The sequence below is a fragment of the Mugil cephalus genome, chromosome 11, assembly GCF_022458985.1.
Source record: "Mugil cephalus isolate CIBA_MC_2020 chromosome 11, CIBA_Mcephalus_1.1, whole genome shotgun sequence".
NCBI lineage: Eukaryota > Metazoa > Chordata > Actinopteri > Mugiliformes > Mugilidae > Mugil > Mugil cephalus.
This window is the reverse complement of record NC_061780.1, coordinates 21,574-39,255: the sequence shown is the minus strand read 5'-3', so window position 1 is coordinate 39,255 and position 17,682 is coordinate 21,574. Positions and strand designations below refer to the sequence as shown.

The following is a 17,682-nucleotide window of genomic DNA, read 5'->3' as shown; positions in this document are numbered from 1 at the left end:
ATCACAGACTTTTTTGATAGTCTTTGTTTAAACTGTGTCTTATTTTAACTACTTTCAGTCTCATTATTAATTCCACATTAAGGTGTCATTTCTTAAAGTTAAGTTAAAACTTAAATTTGAATTTTAAGTAACTGAATCTTAAATTAGTGCTTTTACTGCAGAACTTGTGTTAATTTAAGATTTTCTGTCTAGTTTTGAGTCTAATTTTAGTCTTTCAGAGCCAAGAACTTTGTGCTCATTTTGAGAATTCTTGTCAAGCAAACAAACCTCATTGCCAGATTTCTTTGCTTTCTATTTTAATCTATTTTAGCTTTCTATTAGACTATTAGTCTCAGACCCAGCGCTATGTGCTATGTCTGAGCAGAAGTAGGTGGTGCCTAGTTTTGGAAAATATCACCTTGTCAGCCCTTGTATCTTGAGAACTAAAACACAACACAAACTAAACCAATAAAACATACACTGAAACAGCTACAAAATATGGCACAAAATGTTTCAGAAACCACTCTCCCTGCGTTATCACATAGGTCAGAGTCAAAACTCTAACTGCCTTAGTTATTGATATATGAGTTTTACTGTATGTGTGTGTCTCCGTCCATGCAGAATATTTGCAAACAAATCAACAAAAGTGATCACTGAGACTGAATCATTACTAACTTCTCAACAACCCTCAGTTGTTGAAATTTTCCACAACACCTTGACACAACATCCCATGAGGGGACAGTTCAATTCAATTCAAAAGTGAATAATATAATAATATAAAAATAGAAAAGGTGAAGACAGAGGTCCAATATTCATTCAACTTTGAGCAAGACATGTGAGTCGAATTTATGAATTTTTGAGAACATCGATCACATGAATCTAAAAGGCTTGGATGCTTTTTTGATAGTCTTTGTTTAGTAACATGAATGCTGTCATATAGAAATTCCCAAAATAATTACTTTCTGTCATACTAAACGGTATTATGCTGCTGCAGCTCAAAACAATACATAATTACATAGACACACTGCATTGTTTATGTCATCATTTCTAAGCAAAACACTCGTTTTTTAGAATGAACCAGAAACCAGAGCATCAAAATGTTTTACAATAAATAAATGATGAAATTCAGTGGAATAACAAGAGTGTTTGCCTTATTTTAAGAGTAAGACCATTTGTGCAACAATGAAATTATTATTTCATTGCAGGCCATCTGAACCTGAGAGAACCTGCTGCTTCATATCATGTTAAGATGCCAGTCTATACCACAAACAACATACAACTTAATACAAATAAGCATGCTGGATGACAACTGCATGGCCCACAAATAAAAAACAAAACAAAAAAGTTAAGGTAAAACTTAAATTAGAATTTTAAATAAATAAATCTTACATTAGTGCTTTTATAGAAGAACTTGGATTAATTTAAGATATTACGTCTAGTTTTGAGTCTAATTTTAGTCTTTCAGAGCCAAGAACTTTGTGCTTATTTTGAGAATTCTTGTCAAGCAAACAAACCTCATTGCCAGATTTCTTTGCTTTCTATTTTAATCTATTTTAGCTTTCTATTAGACTATTAGTCTCAGACCCAGCGCTATGTGCTATGTCTGAGCAGAAGTAGGTGGTGCCTAGTTTTGGAAAATATCACCTTGTCAGCCCTTGTATCTTGAGAACTAAAACACAACACAAACTAAACCAAGAAAACATACACTGGAACAGCTACAGATATGGCACAAAATGTTTCAGAAACCACTCTCCCTGCGCTATCACATAGGTCAGAGCCAAAACTCTAACTTCCTTAGTTATATATATATTCACGTTACTTTTAACATTGAAACTGCTGATTAATGACAATCATACATCACAAAACTTAGAATAACGGATTGTTTCAACCCCGCGGATATAAGAACATTGAAGACTATGTAAAATGACTTACTTGAAGGGCTAAAAGCCCTAAAGTGACACTCACTTCACCAAATTGTCCTTTGTAAGCCAAACCACCTTGCATGTGGACAGGTTCCCGTTCATCCCAACAGGCCTCAGCAACACTCTGCGAAAAGGCCTGTTTCGTGAACTTTCTGACCTAACAACTTCCAAATGGCACTAATCACAACACCACACACTGGTGTGACAAAAACTTTCTGAATTTTTGTCTGAGAAATGGATTATAATTTGTCAAACCCTTTGAAGCCCAAATCTTAAATCTATTATCTGTTCTTTTGGGAGTAAAGTCTGAGTCGTAAGCACACCACCTTATGATTCTGGATGCGTCTTTTAGTTTACAGATATTGATTATTTCCTGCCACGGATTCAAAAAACGGCCTGCAATGTAGTATTCTGGAATCTCCTGTTTATACCATTGTATCTTCTTTTTTTAAAAAAAATTCTGGCCTTTAGAGGCATCACAGTGGAGAACATCTGATGTATATAGATAGATAAACCAGGGGATTCGAACCAGGGGCGCCTGCAGCAAGGACTACCGTCTCAACACATGGGACAGGCGCTCTACACACCGAGCTAAATACAAGCCCTAAGAGTTGTATCTTGAAGACTAAAACACAACACAGAGCAACCTGTAATACACACGCTGAAACACAAAATGTTTCAGAAACATTTCTCCCTGCTCTATCACATAGGTTAGAGTCAAAACTCTAACTTAAATAGTTATTCATATATTCACATTTCTTTTGTCATCGAATTGTGGATTAATGCTAATCATGCAGCATTAAACAATAACAGAAAGGTTGGCGGGTTGATTCCGTCCTATCCCTAGTCTGTCTGTTGTGTCCTTGGCACACTTAACCCACCATACTCCCTGGTGTATGACTGCAGGTGAGTAATGTTGGTGGTGGTCAGAGATTGGCTCACATTGGCAGCCATGTTTCTGTCAGCCTGTCCTAGGGCAGCTGTGACTACTGAGGAGGTAGTTTACCACCACCAGGGTGTGACTGTGTGAGTGAATGAATAATGCATACAATTGTAAGCGCTTTGAGCATTTAAAAATAAATATAAAAGCAGTGCATTATTATTATCATTAGGCCTGGGCGATAAACTGAAAATTTACCGATATGGAAATTTACGACAAAAACTGAATTCATTTTGCCCAGTATTTTTTGTCTTTTGGCTGTGTGTGTAGGTAGGCTGTGTTCATGTCTCTTTAAAACACTGCACACGTAGTACAGCGTATGTAGTCATGTGACTCCACCCCATCCAGCCTGTAACAAGAAGGGAAGAGACGGTGACAAAACAGAGGAGGGTTTAAACGTCGAAGCGGCAGCTGCAGTGCCGGCAGCGGAGGTAGACCTAGTTGAGGAAGAGGAAAAGCAGCAGCTTGTTCCAAAGAGAAATGCGTTTTCAATTGTGTGGCAGTATTTTGGTTTTAACAGAGAGGATACTGCTCAGAAAAACGTAAAATGTGCAAAAACACTGTTGTCACAAGCCAGGGCAATACATCTAACCTTTTCCACCACCTGTAATACAATCATGTGGTTGTTTCTACACATATTTTTTTTTAAATTTTTTTTTGAATTTCCCCCGCATTTACACCCATTTATCGTTATCGAGGTAACTGCCAATATTCGTGACTTTGATTTTACGCCAAATCGCCCAGCATTGGATTACATTACAATCCAACATACCGGGAAAAGGCTCAGTGTTGATTTCAAGCTGTCCCAGCGCCATGTAACAACAGAATTTAGGTGGTGTATTTTTTGAAAAGTTTGACCTTTTTACCCTTGTACTTGGAACTACATACAACACAAAGCAAAACCCATAAAAACATCACTGAAACACTCACAAACATGGCAAAAAAAAAAAAATATCTTTCCCTGGGAATAAAAAATATTGAAGGCAATTAAACATCATTTCCTAAAGTGACACTTACCACAATAATTTGTCCTTAAAGTCAAACCTTTTTTGACTTTGGACAGGAAAAATTTGCTAAATCTCTTTGGCCCAACAGGGCCAGCAAACTCGTGAAAAGGCCCCCTTAGAGGCCCTTTGCCCTTGAAACTATCTAAAACACAATCCCACAATTGGTGGGAAAAAACATTCTAAATTTCGCTGGGCATCTCTCTGAAATGTACAAATAAAACACATGGCATTTTGCCCATATATATATCTACTATAATTGATCTATCTAATAAATAGGGATGCTCTCCGGTATTTCGGAATCATATCATTCTGCTAACCCTCAGAGAAGCAACTATCATCCTGATAATCCGTCAGCATATAAACATAAAAACATCAACCTCCATGCCTCATAGAGAAAGAGGCTGCGGGGTAACCCAGTGTTGGCCCGGCAACACCCTGCTGTCTTCATTTGGGTATTCAAAAAAACCCAAAGAAAAAATGATCCGGTGGGCTCTTTTCTTTTGACGGGTAGAAAATATTGATATTCAAACAAGGAGGCAGGAAGACTAGTCCATGAGTTTATGGAGTCCACAGTCGTAAAACAGCACCCGGGCCAGAAGACGGGGCTGGTTAAAAACCACGACAGCAGATGACTTAGCTCAGATATTCAGCACTCCAGACAAGAACCCTTACAATGCTGTTCTCTTTTTACAAAAATTTTTTTTTTCTTTTTTTTATATTTATATCTACCTATTTTCCCCCAGGCTATGTGAGCTTCTTCAGATTTAGTGGAATGACAAATTCCTACCATATTTCGAACTGCCTGCTTTCAACTACTCATCAATTGATCTATTTAGTTTGACTGAAACGTGGCTGCAGGATGATAATATGTCATTTTTAAATGAGTCCCGCCCCCAGTCATCTACTATGAGTTTCTACGTGTTTATGCTTAGAACAGATAAAGTCTTCATAGTAGATGATTTTAAAACATCCATACTGATGTTAGCGGACAGTTTTAGTTTCATAATGCATTATTAGATTCATTGCTTTTACAAAATGAAAATGGATAAAGTCACTGTTTCAATCACACCTCGATCTTGTTCTAACTTACAGCATAGAACAAAGGGTCTGACAATATATTCTAAAACTCTCCTTCGTCTGAAATTTCCTTGTTACATTTGAATTCACAAAAAGGGACTACACTGAAATTAAAAAGACTTTTCCCTCAGTCCCTTTTTAGAGATTGGACCCAGCAACCACAACTAACCCCAAACAAAAAAGGTTGTTTTGTTGATATACGACAGCAACACCCCAGTACAACTTTAAATCAAATTGCCCCTCTGAAAAATGATAAATCAGAGGAGGTAGCTCCGGGTTAAAAATTCACAGTCTGTAGTTCAAAGCAGGGTTTTCAAAAAGAGGGAAAATTTTGGGCTTTCCCCTAGTTCTCACATACCGGGAAAAGATGTTTAATACTTAAAAAAAAAAAAAATCTCGTAAGATTAGAGCACTTTTTCAATCATGTTTTTTTTCTAACAAAGGGCCGCTCTCATTCATGCTTGGGACAACCCCCTTTGTTTGTGCACCCACAGAGGAACAGTTCGCTCTGACTCACTCCCCTTCTCATTTCGGCAAAAACACAAGGGAATCTGTCAAAACCCAGTGGTTACAGGAAAAGATTATTATTCTGGGCGGTTCTCACTGCTAAAGAAAAAATCCCCCAACCAAACGCTAGAAACCACCCGATTACCCCAAACCGGGAACGCCACCAAACGAAAAAAGTTAAATCCCAAAGCATGTATGGGCAGTAAAAAAAACGAAAACCGCGTAGCCCACTTCGTGCTTCTGTTAATTTCCCCATTCAACCAAACCACACAAACAAGGTGCCCCCTGAAAGCAGAGACTCTGTGATTACAAAATGTGTCTCATCACTGGGGAAAAACTGGTGAGCTAACCCGAAGAGTAGAGAAAAAAAAAACCCCCACACGAAACTGAATGTTTTATCTTTGCTTTTGTGGTCAAAGTTGTATTAAAAATTTATTTTAAAAATGAGGTGTGATCTTGGTTCGATTTACTATTTTTGGGGTTAACTTATTCACGACATAAAAAAGAGTAGATACATATGTGTAATCTGACGGAGAATGAAGGTCACCGCATTTAATCAATCAAAACTCTAAATTAGCACCAAGAAAAACAGACAGTATTTTAAACCGGGCTCTGTAAAATTCAAGTGCTTGGTTTGGCACAACCAAATCAGTAAAATGAATTCATGAATGAAAAACAAGAAAAGGTGAAAATTTAAAATTTAAGATACATACATATATATATATATATATAAATATATATAAATATATATATATAAATATATGTATTAATACACATATATAATTTTAAAAAAATTTAAAAAAAAAAAAAACACTGTCTTTTTTTTCCCTGAGCAAAAAATGTAAAATGGGCTACATTTACTAACATTTCAGACAAAATGGATGTGCTGAGTTTTTTCCCCTGATGGACACTCATTTAATATCAGCTTTAAAATTGGTTTTTTTTCGTGGTTCGGGTTTAAAAAACTTTAAACCCAACTAATTGTTGTTTGTGTAATTTTCATTTTAGGTCATAATGCGTGCAAGTTTGTGCATTTTGGGGGCCCAACCCAAGATTTTTCTTTTGATACACCACCGCTACGGCACGGTCACTTTTTTCCTGGAATTATGTGAATTCAGAGAGTATGTAATAAAGAAAGTTTTGGTCCATCTCGGAAACAAGAATTGTGCTTTTTCCCTTTCAAGAGGGAAATTTTGAACCAAAAAAAATTTTAAAAAAGTTTCAGTAGTCCAACAGTAAAACCAAAAAAAATCAAACTCTGTTTTTTCTAAAAGTGAACCTCATGTCTTAGCCCAAAAAGTTTGATGACCTTGTGCACATCCCCTAAAATTTTAAGTTGAAATAAGAAAACCAAAACCCCATATCAAAAATAAAATAATAAACCCTCATTATTTTTTTTTCGTGGAAGTTTTGGAAATGATTGTTCAAAAATCTGCCATCTAGAGAAACTGGAAAAAAAGGGGGCCCCCCAAAAAAATCCCTGAGATTCAAACTCCGCTTTAAAGATGAGGAAGTAACCCCCGGCAAACCCAACAAAAAAAAAGCCATAAAACGCAAAAAAACATCATAAAACAAAGCAAAAAGTCTTTTATCATAGAATGGATTTGAACAAACCAAAAAAAATAGCAAAATCAACTGCAAAAAAAAAAAAAAACGGAGTTCAAAGAACTTGCACGTGGACTACAAAAAGGAAAGAGGAAATAAAACGCACATTTAAAATACTATAAAAACGGGAATTTTCATTACCAACAACGCCACATAAAAAAAATTAAACAAAGAAAAACAAGACAAACAAATAAAAAACCCAATAAAAAAATGGGTACGGAACCTGTCCAAACGCCCCTACCAAAACAAAAAAAAGGGTTTGCAGCAAGAGGGCTACATTTCCTTTACACCCTCCAAAATACCACACAACAATACACCCTAGCAACGAATTAGCATGCCATAAATGTCAAGATCAGGGAAAAAAAGCAGAACCCCGAAATCAATATCGGGGAATTTTTAAAACACCAAACTTCCCCCAAGAAACATCACACAGGAAGAACAAAACCAAATTAAATCTTTAAAAGGAGAAAAAACCCATTACCAACTGCCGCCGATAAATGAAGAACAACAGTCATCGGGACACAAAAACATATGAAAAACAGAGGGAATCCATGTTGGGGGAAGGGAACCCTACGAAATACTGAAAAAGAACCCAGGGAAAAAAAAAAAGGACCCTGAAATCATTACTAAAACCTTTACTACAAAGTAACAAAAAAAAACAGGGGATGCATATAAACCCCTGATACCCACAGAAAACACACCCCCCAATATACGGAAAAAAAAAAAATTTTCACAAAAAAGACATCCCTCTCCCCCCAAATAGTTGACAGTATCGGATAAATAACATACAACCCCCCCAAAAGCCTGATTGAAATCTCAAACCCCCCCTCAGTACAACAGAAGTTTTTTGATTTTGCAATGTTGCAAAAAAAAAAACAAAAAAACAAAAAAAAACGGGCACAAGAACTCAACACATAAAGTAAAAAAAGATGAAATTTTCTATCCACGATGTGTTATCACAGTCAAAAAACCCCCCCAGTTGACGTCAATTACACATCGTACAGGAACGACTAAGAACCCCGAAACCCTCAAAAAACACAAAAACCCTGACAGTTGAAGATATTTCCACACTCTTCTTTTTGTTGTAAATCCACTATTTTCATTTAAAGGAATCATTACAGACAGACAGAACGTTTCGCAATGGGAGATCCCTATCAAAAAATGACAGTTTTTTCTGGGGGCCCCGGGAAATCAAAAACCATCACACAGCATCCACCACTGTAAACCCACACTTGGAAAAGATACGTGGACATATTTTGGGAAAAAAATAAAAGTCGGATCACCAATGTCCACACTTTTGACAACACGGGAAACAAAAAAAATTTCACGCAAAGAAGAACACAACCGGCCCCATGTCGTTTCCCATCTGACATCCCCACAAAAAAGCGGCATCAAAAAATCACTGTTACAGAAAACCCCCTCACACGGACCATACCTCCTCTGGCCAGAAATCCCACAGCAGCAACACTCAGTCGTCAAACACCTATCAACAGGGCCCAAAATCATCAGGGAAATAAAAAAGCAGGGAAAGGGGAAAAACACATAGAACCGAACTCCACTTTTCAAATAATAAATACAATAAACAAAAAAAGAGAACGAGAAACACACTCAGGAACAGAGGCCAATACAAAGACACCTATGCATACCTACTCCGGGATAAAGGGAAACAATACAACACATCATGAAAAACATCACATCAACGCAGCAATAAAACCACACAAAAAAATCTGTTAACTCATAGTACAACCAAAAACAAAATAGAACTGGGCAAAAATGCAAATCATCTAAGAAATACGTGCAAAACATAAACAGCCAAAAAAATACATTTGGGGAAACTGGAAAATCATTCTAACATGGAGAAAGAACACAAAAAAAAATCGAAACAGGAGACAGCGGGAAATCAGGAGCAATCAAGATCACTGAGGAAAATTGGAGGCCATAGAAATCAGGGAAACGGCCCCCCAAAAAATATCAACGGGGACCAGGGGGGGGAACACCCTGGGCCCTGGAGTGAGTGTGCACATGCACACTCACTCTCCCCCGCTCGTCGTTCACTTACACCTCATGCACACACACACACACACAATTTACCCGCACTGGGCAAAGTGGGAACTTTTCCCCCAAATCCTGAAATTTTGGTTATTTTCTATCCCAACCCTAATACCTTTTCACTTAAGCATCAGGTGGACAGCTCTCGAGACACCCCACTGGGGACTCTCCACAATACACCTAGCGCAAGATAAAAAGACACACCAGTGCATGCACCACACATCAAAGGGGAGGACTCGGGCCCAAACCCCCACGGGGCCCTAAAAAACTTTTGTAATAATACAGTTTGGGCACATCCTACAAGTATTTTTTTTTTTTTTGGGGGGGGTTTCAAACATCTGACATTGGACACACAGAAGGAGCAATCCCTGCAAAGGGCTAACCCTTTTTCTTCGGAGGATTCAGGAAGTTCTTTAGGACATGCTTGGTGAGTACAATAGGAGGCTCAACATACTATCCAGACAAGGGGGTAATAAATCCTTGACTGTTGTGCATTAACAAGAAAACAAATCACGGAGGGTAAAGGAATAATTGGTACACCCTGAAAGTTTATCAATACTAAGCAGAATGAATCCCCCTTTACACCATTCATTAAGTGAACTAATTTAAAATTTAAAAAAAGTTTGCCCCTTTCTGGATCAGGGTCGGGGGCTAAAAACCAAAGGGAAAAAAAAAGGGTAAAGCATCATCTAGTGCTTTTGCTAATGCAGACTCAGGCAAACTTTTTTTTTTTTTTTTTATGGGGGTTTTATTCGTTGGGTAATTCTGCCCCAAATTTTTAATGTAAAATTTTATGCGACATTTTGACATTGTTTTGTTTTTTTTTATTATATAAAAATGTTGTTTGTGAAATGCAAAAAGGTGTTTTACAGGGGTTTGCGTATTTCTTTTGCACAGCCCCCTTAGATTTCAGCAATGTTGTTGCTGTTGTTACAATTGTAATACACTGCTAATGACTTGTATATAAATGGGAAAAAAGTTTTTGAATGTATTTTATCATAGTCAAAAAACACTTGGAAGTTATTATTGTTATGGAGCACTTGTTTTGCACTTTGCTTAGTAAGACACAATTCCCTTTCTCTACTGTTAAATTGTTAAAAGGAACATTTCCAATTATTTCAAAAAGTATGAAGTAAAAATTTTAAAATTGTTTTGTATTCTGTGAAATGCAAAATTTTTAAAAGTTATTTAAACCCTTTAAATTGAAAGTTAAAATTTTAAAAACCCTAACTTACTTTTTTTAGTAAAATTCTTTGTTGGTATAATGGTAACCCTTTTAAATTTTTCTAATGGAAAAACTCCTTTTTCGAAAAAAGATTATTAGTTGGCCCAAAATGTTTGAAAAATAGACTTGGCACAAGTCAACTTTTAAGTTTTTTTCAAAAGAAATGTAAAAAAAAAAACAATATGAGTTTTGGTTGGGGTCAAAAATCAAACATTGATTCAATAATTGCCTTGAATTTTGAGTTTTCTCAACTTTTTCATTTTTACAGTGTCTGTATTTGACGACTAAAATGAACACAAACCAAAACCCAGGAGACATGGCTCAAACCCACAGCCATTGGGACAAAACTTTCGGAAAGCCCTCCCGCTCATCACATAGGTCAGAGTCAAAAACCCGTTAAAGATATATTTCTTTTTTCATTTAAAATTTTAGATTTTTGTATCGTGTGCCACAAAACCAAAAAAAACGGATCTTCAACTGGCGAATGTGACAGGGTTTCCCGCTTGGGCCCCAAAAAGCCTCACAACACTCTGTAAAAGGTCTGTTTTGTGACCTTTTCCCACCTTACAACACCCACCTGGTGGGGACAAAAAAAAATTTTTTGAATTTTCCGGGGGCATCTCTCTGAACATAGCAAATTCACACTGTTGGCACGTTGCTTTTTAAATTCACCCCAACAAAAGATCACCAAAACCCTTTTATACCCCCACAAGTGTCTTTAAAGAGGCCCAGTTACACAACTTCCTCATCTTTTGTACAACATTTTTGATCCAACATATTCCTGAAAGGGCTCAGTGTTTTAATCAAGCTACCCCAGACCCACCATGTGCATACCTGAACAGAACTAGATGGGCCAAAATTTTTTTTTCCAAAAACCCCCAAAACAACACTGAAACCTCACACGCACGGGACAAAAAAGATTCGAAAAATTCCTCCCCCGCCAATCACATATGCCAAAAAAAAGTATCAGTAAAAGATAGGGTTTAATTCTTTTGTCACTGAAAAATTTCAGATTAATGAAATCACGCAAATTTAGTGCAAAGGGTATCTTTCGCCCGGCGAATTTAAGAACATTAAAGGCAATTTAAAAAAAACATATTGGGGACAAAAACTTTCTGAATACGCGTCTCTCTGATAGTACAAATTACATGTTGCTTATTTTTACAACCCCCAAAAAAAAAACACACGAAATTAGTACCACAGATAAAGTTTTTTTTTTCAGGAAGGGAACCATTCATAAGATTTAAAAGGGAAGGAATTCCCAAGGGGGTGGGGGGGAAAAGATGGAATTCATAACACTTTTCAAAGAGCCTACAAGAAGTCCCCCGTTTCCAAAAAACAAAGGCCCAAAATCTTGGCCATACTTTAGATATTAAGGAAAATGGGAAACAGAGGGGGGGCCCCACATTCTCACAGCAGTGGTTAGTGACCCCGCTTCCCCCTGGGGGAATTCAGTAAAAATTTGTCTTATTCTTTTGTTCTCCCTCAAAAGATCCCAGTAAAACCAACTGCTTGTTGGAGGTCCCATAGCAAATAATTTTACATGTTTTGTAGGCTGGGGCTGTTTTTAAAGGAAAATCTTTGATTTGAAGACATAAAATAAACAAAAACCTTTTTAAAATATTTTTATTGATCTATAAAGGGCTCTGACCCGAAAAGAAGCAAACCAACAAAATATTTTGGAAATTCATTCAAAACAAAGAACTAAAAATGATGTTTTAAGAGAATGGCCTGAATGGCTCAGCTATATGTTAAACCCGGACCTGTTTTATATAGAATCACAACGATAAGGTCCCCCCTTAAGAACAAATTTTTTTTTTTTCCCCCCTTTAATTTCAAGCGCATCTTTATCCTTTTGTGTGATTTTTTTTATGTATAAAAGCTGTTTTTGTACTTAGTGCCAAAACCTCCCTTTGTCATGTTTGTTTTGTTGTCTTGTTTCCCCTTTTCCCCTACGTACAGTATGTGTATTTTCGGAAAAAAAGCTAATAAAAAATAAATAAAAAAAGTTTAATTTTACTAGAAAGGGGTAATATCTCGGGCTTAACATGCTCAGCGGACACCGGTGTCTCATGAGGCAAACAGTCATTCTTTGCATGGAATCCACTGCTTCCCTGTTTCCATTTCATTTGCATAAAAAAGGATGAAAAGAGTTTAATTTCATTAGTCTGGAACATTAGGCAACTTCAGACAGAAAACAAAAAGCGGTTTGGACTGCACTGACATCAGCCCTCTCCACAAAATATTCAAATGAAATACATGGAACCTACCAAACAAAACAACAACGGTATTTTTATCCAGGGGGTCGAATTTAAAAAGTGGTTTTGGCGGAGCCCCCTTTACAGGCACCCAGACTTTCCAATTCACATGCATAAGCTTTAACAATCCAATTGTGGGTCAGTAAAAAGGATTACTGAGGAAACCCTTATTACCCAGCAAGCGATTTAATACTGTCATAAACATTTCACAGCAATATCAAATACAACAACCCAAAAGGATGGAAAAAATTAAAAACCATTGCAAACATTTGGGTATCACCCTGTGCAAACGCCTTCACACAACAAACAGTGCTGAATCAAGCTCCAATATCAACTGGCTAAAGTGGTATCGATATCAAGTGACAATAAAACAAAGGGGAACGGCTATATCTTAGTTCAGAAACAGACTCATCACAACTCATTAAAAATACAGTAATGATAAATAGGACAACACCAGTCCAAACACACAAGCCATTCATTCTATGATTCTTACCTTAATTCAGACACGATCACAGGGCCCATTGAACCTCTCTTTGGCTGTCCATACCCAGGGCACCCAGGATGTCAGGATGTTGAGAGGAGTTTTAACACCGTTTATCCTGGTGGGATGTTTTGCAGTTCAAAGTCCTCAGACGGCCTGTTGGGCTTGATATGCAATTAAAACATTACTGGCTGTTCTTCAAAAAGGTATTTAATAAAAAAATATTTAAAAAACAAAATATGATTGCTAATAATCAATAACAAGGCTTGTGTAACAAAGCGTGCATTCACAGCCACATAATTTCCTTTCCCTCTCTGTGGACTAATCTCCCAGATGTTTTCAGAAAAAAAAATCTGTGTGTATATAAATATATATATATATATATATTTATATATATATATATATATTTTTATATATATATATATATATATATACACACACAAATTAAGCATCACTACCATTTATTAGAAATGACAAAGATTTTGAGGGAACAATAAAAAGAATTGTTCAAATATAGTCACATTGAATGTATTTTTCTTCTTTTAATAAGTACATTCTTTAACTACACAGAGCAGTGTTTTGCTAGTTACTTTTAATTATAAGTTAAGTTGGTTGCTAAGTTGATAGCAAGAATCAATATGATGTCGCAGTTGACGTTAGCATTCTATGTTAGCTAACGTTAGCAAATCCATTTCACAATAGACGTTTCGAAATGATATCATAAAGAGCTGTTTTTGCACCGGCAGGTATTTGTTGGACCATTGTCAGAGCAACATGTGCATATATATATATATATATATATATATATATATATATATATATATATACACTAATTAAGCATCACTACCATAGGTGGCTGGCCAGCTAAGACTTATTAAGAGTTATTGTACTGTTTGGTGTTTGTGATTTCTAATTTCTATTGCTTGGTTATTAGAAATGACAAAGATTATTTTGAGGGAACAAGAATTATTATAGTCGCATTGAATGTATTTTTGATAAATTCTTCTTTTAATAAGTACATTCTTTAACTACACAAAGCAGTTTTGCTAGTTACTTTTTATTATAAGTTAAGTTGGTTGCTAAGTTGATAGCAAGAATCAATATGATGTCGCAGTTAACGTTAGCATTCTATGTCAGCTAACGTTAGCAAATGCATCACTAGCCCGATAAGAACACTTAGCTCAAAGTGACTTTCACGAAACTTACCTCTAAAACAAAGTATTTTTGATGGCCGTATTCTCGTCTGCCCACGTCTGCTTCGGCTCGGCAGACTCAGCTCCACACAGCTCTCTTCATTGCTCAGGCCTTCGTATCGGACCTTCTGTGCTTGTCTTCGTATCAGGTCTGTGCCGTCCACCTTCGCCAACTTTGAGTCGGTAAAATAAAATAAAGCAAACGTGGGGAACAACACGATTTTAAGTCAACCCTCGATTCTTTTCATGTTGACAGTGTATAGCAGCGTAATTGGGCAGTTATTTGAAAACCTTGATTCTGATTGGTCGAACTGAATACACCTCGTCAGCGGTTGTGGCAGCGGAAATTGCACCTGCAATTGTGATTGTGTGCATCATAAATAGTGAGCTGCTATGCATGCAAATGAAGATAATATATAATATTTGGTCATACACAGGTGCAGCGCCCTCGTATAGGCAATTGTAAAGGCCCACACATTATCATCTACGATGATAATTGAATATCTAGGATGATATCTTAAATATGGTTGGGGGAAAAAACTAAGAGTCCTGAGGAAAAACTACCAACTCGTCGGTATGTTTCACGCCAACCCGGTCTCATGGCGGATCATGAAACTGTGACATTTCGTGCTTTCAGGAGGACTGTCAATATGACACTGTACAAAGAAGGAGTTCAATTTTATTTCATTTCTGAACCATAATTACATCCAAATAGAACTCTGCATAAGTTTTGCATGACTTTCACAGTAAGCATTACAGCAGTGTTCTGTGAAATATACTCAAAGCAATTTACTGCAATTTCACATCTGTGATATTACAATGCATTGTTTTAAAAACACAAATGTGTACTGTAACTTTACAGCTTTAATGACAAAGCAATTACCATGATATTACAGTGGTAATATGAAAAGGTTGTCAAAAGGTTGTAATTCCCCAGTAATTACATTACTGGGGAATTACAACCTTTTGCTCTACATCATGACAACAAGGCCCTGTACTTTTACAGTATGTACTGTAATGGAATGTAATGTACAACTTGACAGTAATTTACTTTAAATTTGCAATGTATATTGTGGAAGTCATGCTAAAATTGGCCAGTACTTTACTGTGAAGGTAATGCAGATAAAGCTTCCATTTACTGTGGATTTACAATCATTGTACAAATACAATTCACCTGTGCTTTTTCCCATATCAAGCCCTAATAGATTTATAATCCAAACTTCTTTCTCCCACCATACATTTTTAAGCCATTTTTAGCCAGGGTGCCTCAGGTTAGGTTTGCCTGAGGCAAAGTAGGCCGCCACTCAAATGCATCTTCACGCAATTGGCCAGTTGGTAAATTAAACCGAACCCTGTTGAAAGTATGACAAACACATCCTTTTCAATAAAAGGTCTGAGAGCATTTTGTTCTGCTTTTAAAGGAAATTTACACTCTACTTGATTCAATACATTTGCAACACATACAGAATGTTGTGTTTGGAGAACTTGGAATTCGGGAACTTGGAGTACTTGGATCGGGTGCAGAGGCCAACTCCATATGAATAGTAACTAGACCTAGAAGGCACAAAAACAATTTATTAATTAAGACCGAGCAAGATGTAGGGCTATGGGTCGATAGACTATGTGCTTAACTGTAGTCCTTCTCCAGTACTTCCTGGAGGAAGCTTACACATTGGTTAGTACCTCTGACCAATGAACAATATTTATCATCTCATCTTAAATCAATGCTATTGTGTTGTGCTATGTTACAGCCATGTGCCACTGCTGTGGGCATTAATACTGCCCCTGCTTGATCACTCAAGGCAATGTTACTCTGACCTAGTTTCAATATTTGTATAGCCCTTTGTATCTGAAGCAGATCTCAAAGTGCTCATAACACATAATGTTAATCTTTTCATTTCAGGTGACATGATGAAGCCCTCTGGAAGGCTTACATGTAATGATGGGCCCACACCATTGTTACACGGAGTAGCTGCTTTCTTCAGCAGCTATTACGTCTTCAACCTCGAGTGTCCTGCCACTGGATCGTCGATGCTGGAGTTCATTCAAAGGTATTTTATAAAGATCACATCTGACCTTGTAATTCACATTATAGTACAGGCTTCCAACTCAATGATTGTCTTGAGGTCTAAAATGCTGACATAGGAGGTACCTGAGGCTAGCCTGGTGAGACCATCCTGATCTCGCAAACTCATATTCAATTTCACTCTGCAGATTAGTCTGGGTATCTGCACATGGTACTCTGACAATGGTCCAACAAATACCTGCCTGTGCAAAAACAGCTCTTTATGATATCATTTCGAAACGTCTATTGTGAAATGGATATATATATAGATATATATATATATATATATATCTCAGATATCATATATATCATATTTTGTTTTTTAAATATTTTTTTATTAAATACCTTTTTGAAGAACAGCCAGTAATGTTTTAATTGCATATCAAGCCCAACAGGCCATCTGGGGACTTTGAACTGCAAAACATCCCACCAGGATAAACGGTGTTAAAACTCCTCTCAACATCCTAACATTCTGGGTACCCTGGGTATGGACAGCCAAAGCAAGGTTCAATGGGCCCTGTGATCATATCTGAATTAAGGTAAGAATCATAGAATGAATGGCTTGTGTGTTTGGAATGGTGTTGTCCTATTTATCATTACTGTATTTTTAATGAGTTGTGATGAGTCTCTTTCTGAACTAAGATATAGCCGTTCCCCTTTGTTTTATTGTCACTTGATATCGATACCACTTTAGCCACTTGATATTGGAGCTTGTTTCAGCACTGTTTGTTGTGTGTATGGCGTTTGCACCTGGGTGGAAGCCAAATGTTGAGCAATGGTGATTTAATTTCTTGCATACTTTTTGGGTTGTTGCTATTGTGACTACTGTCATGTGAAATGTTTATGACAGTATTAATCGCATTGCTGTGGTAATAGAGTTTTTTCCTCAGTAATCCTGTTACTGATCCACAATTGGATTGTTAAAAGCTTATGCATGTGAATTGGAAAGTCGTGGGGTGCACTGTAAAATGGGGCTCCGCCAAAAGCCACGGTTTCATTCGATCCCTGGATAAAAATACCGTTGTTTTTTTTGAGTAGGTTCCATGTATTTCAGTTGAATATTATGTGGAGGATGGCTGCATGTCCAAACATCGATAAAATAATTAGTTTTATTTAATTGTAAACATAAAAATGTGTTTCTAATGTATTATATTAAATGTAAATAGTGTTTCTCTCTCAGATGAAGAACACAGGTGCTTCCTTTACGGATTCTTTAATCAGAGCTGGTGGGTGAAACTGTCATTGTGTCCTTAAAGTGAAAAAGCCACAGCTAACGGTGTGGAGGCTGCAGAGCACAAACCCACACAGCCCGTCTGCTGCAGGGAAAGGGAAGTCTGATTTGGCTGTCAGCAGTTTTGTTTTCTGTCCTAAAAA

The 17,682-nt window shown here is 36.9% G+C and overlaps 1 protein-coding gene across 2 annotated transcripts in view; it reads left to right on the top strand.

Annotated features, from left to right (window-relative positions):
* The window catches only part of LOC125016764, a 242,716-nt gene that overhangs the window by 220,979 nt on the left and 4,055 nt on the right, over positions 1 to 17,682 (top strand). The window lies entirely within an intron of this gene.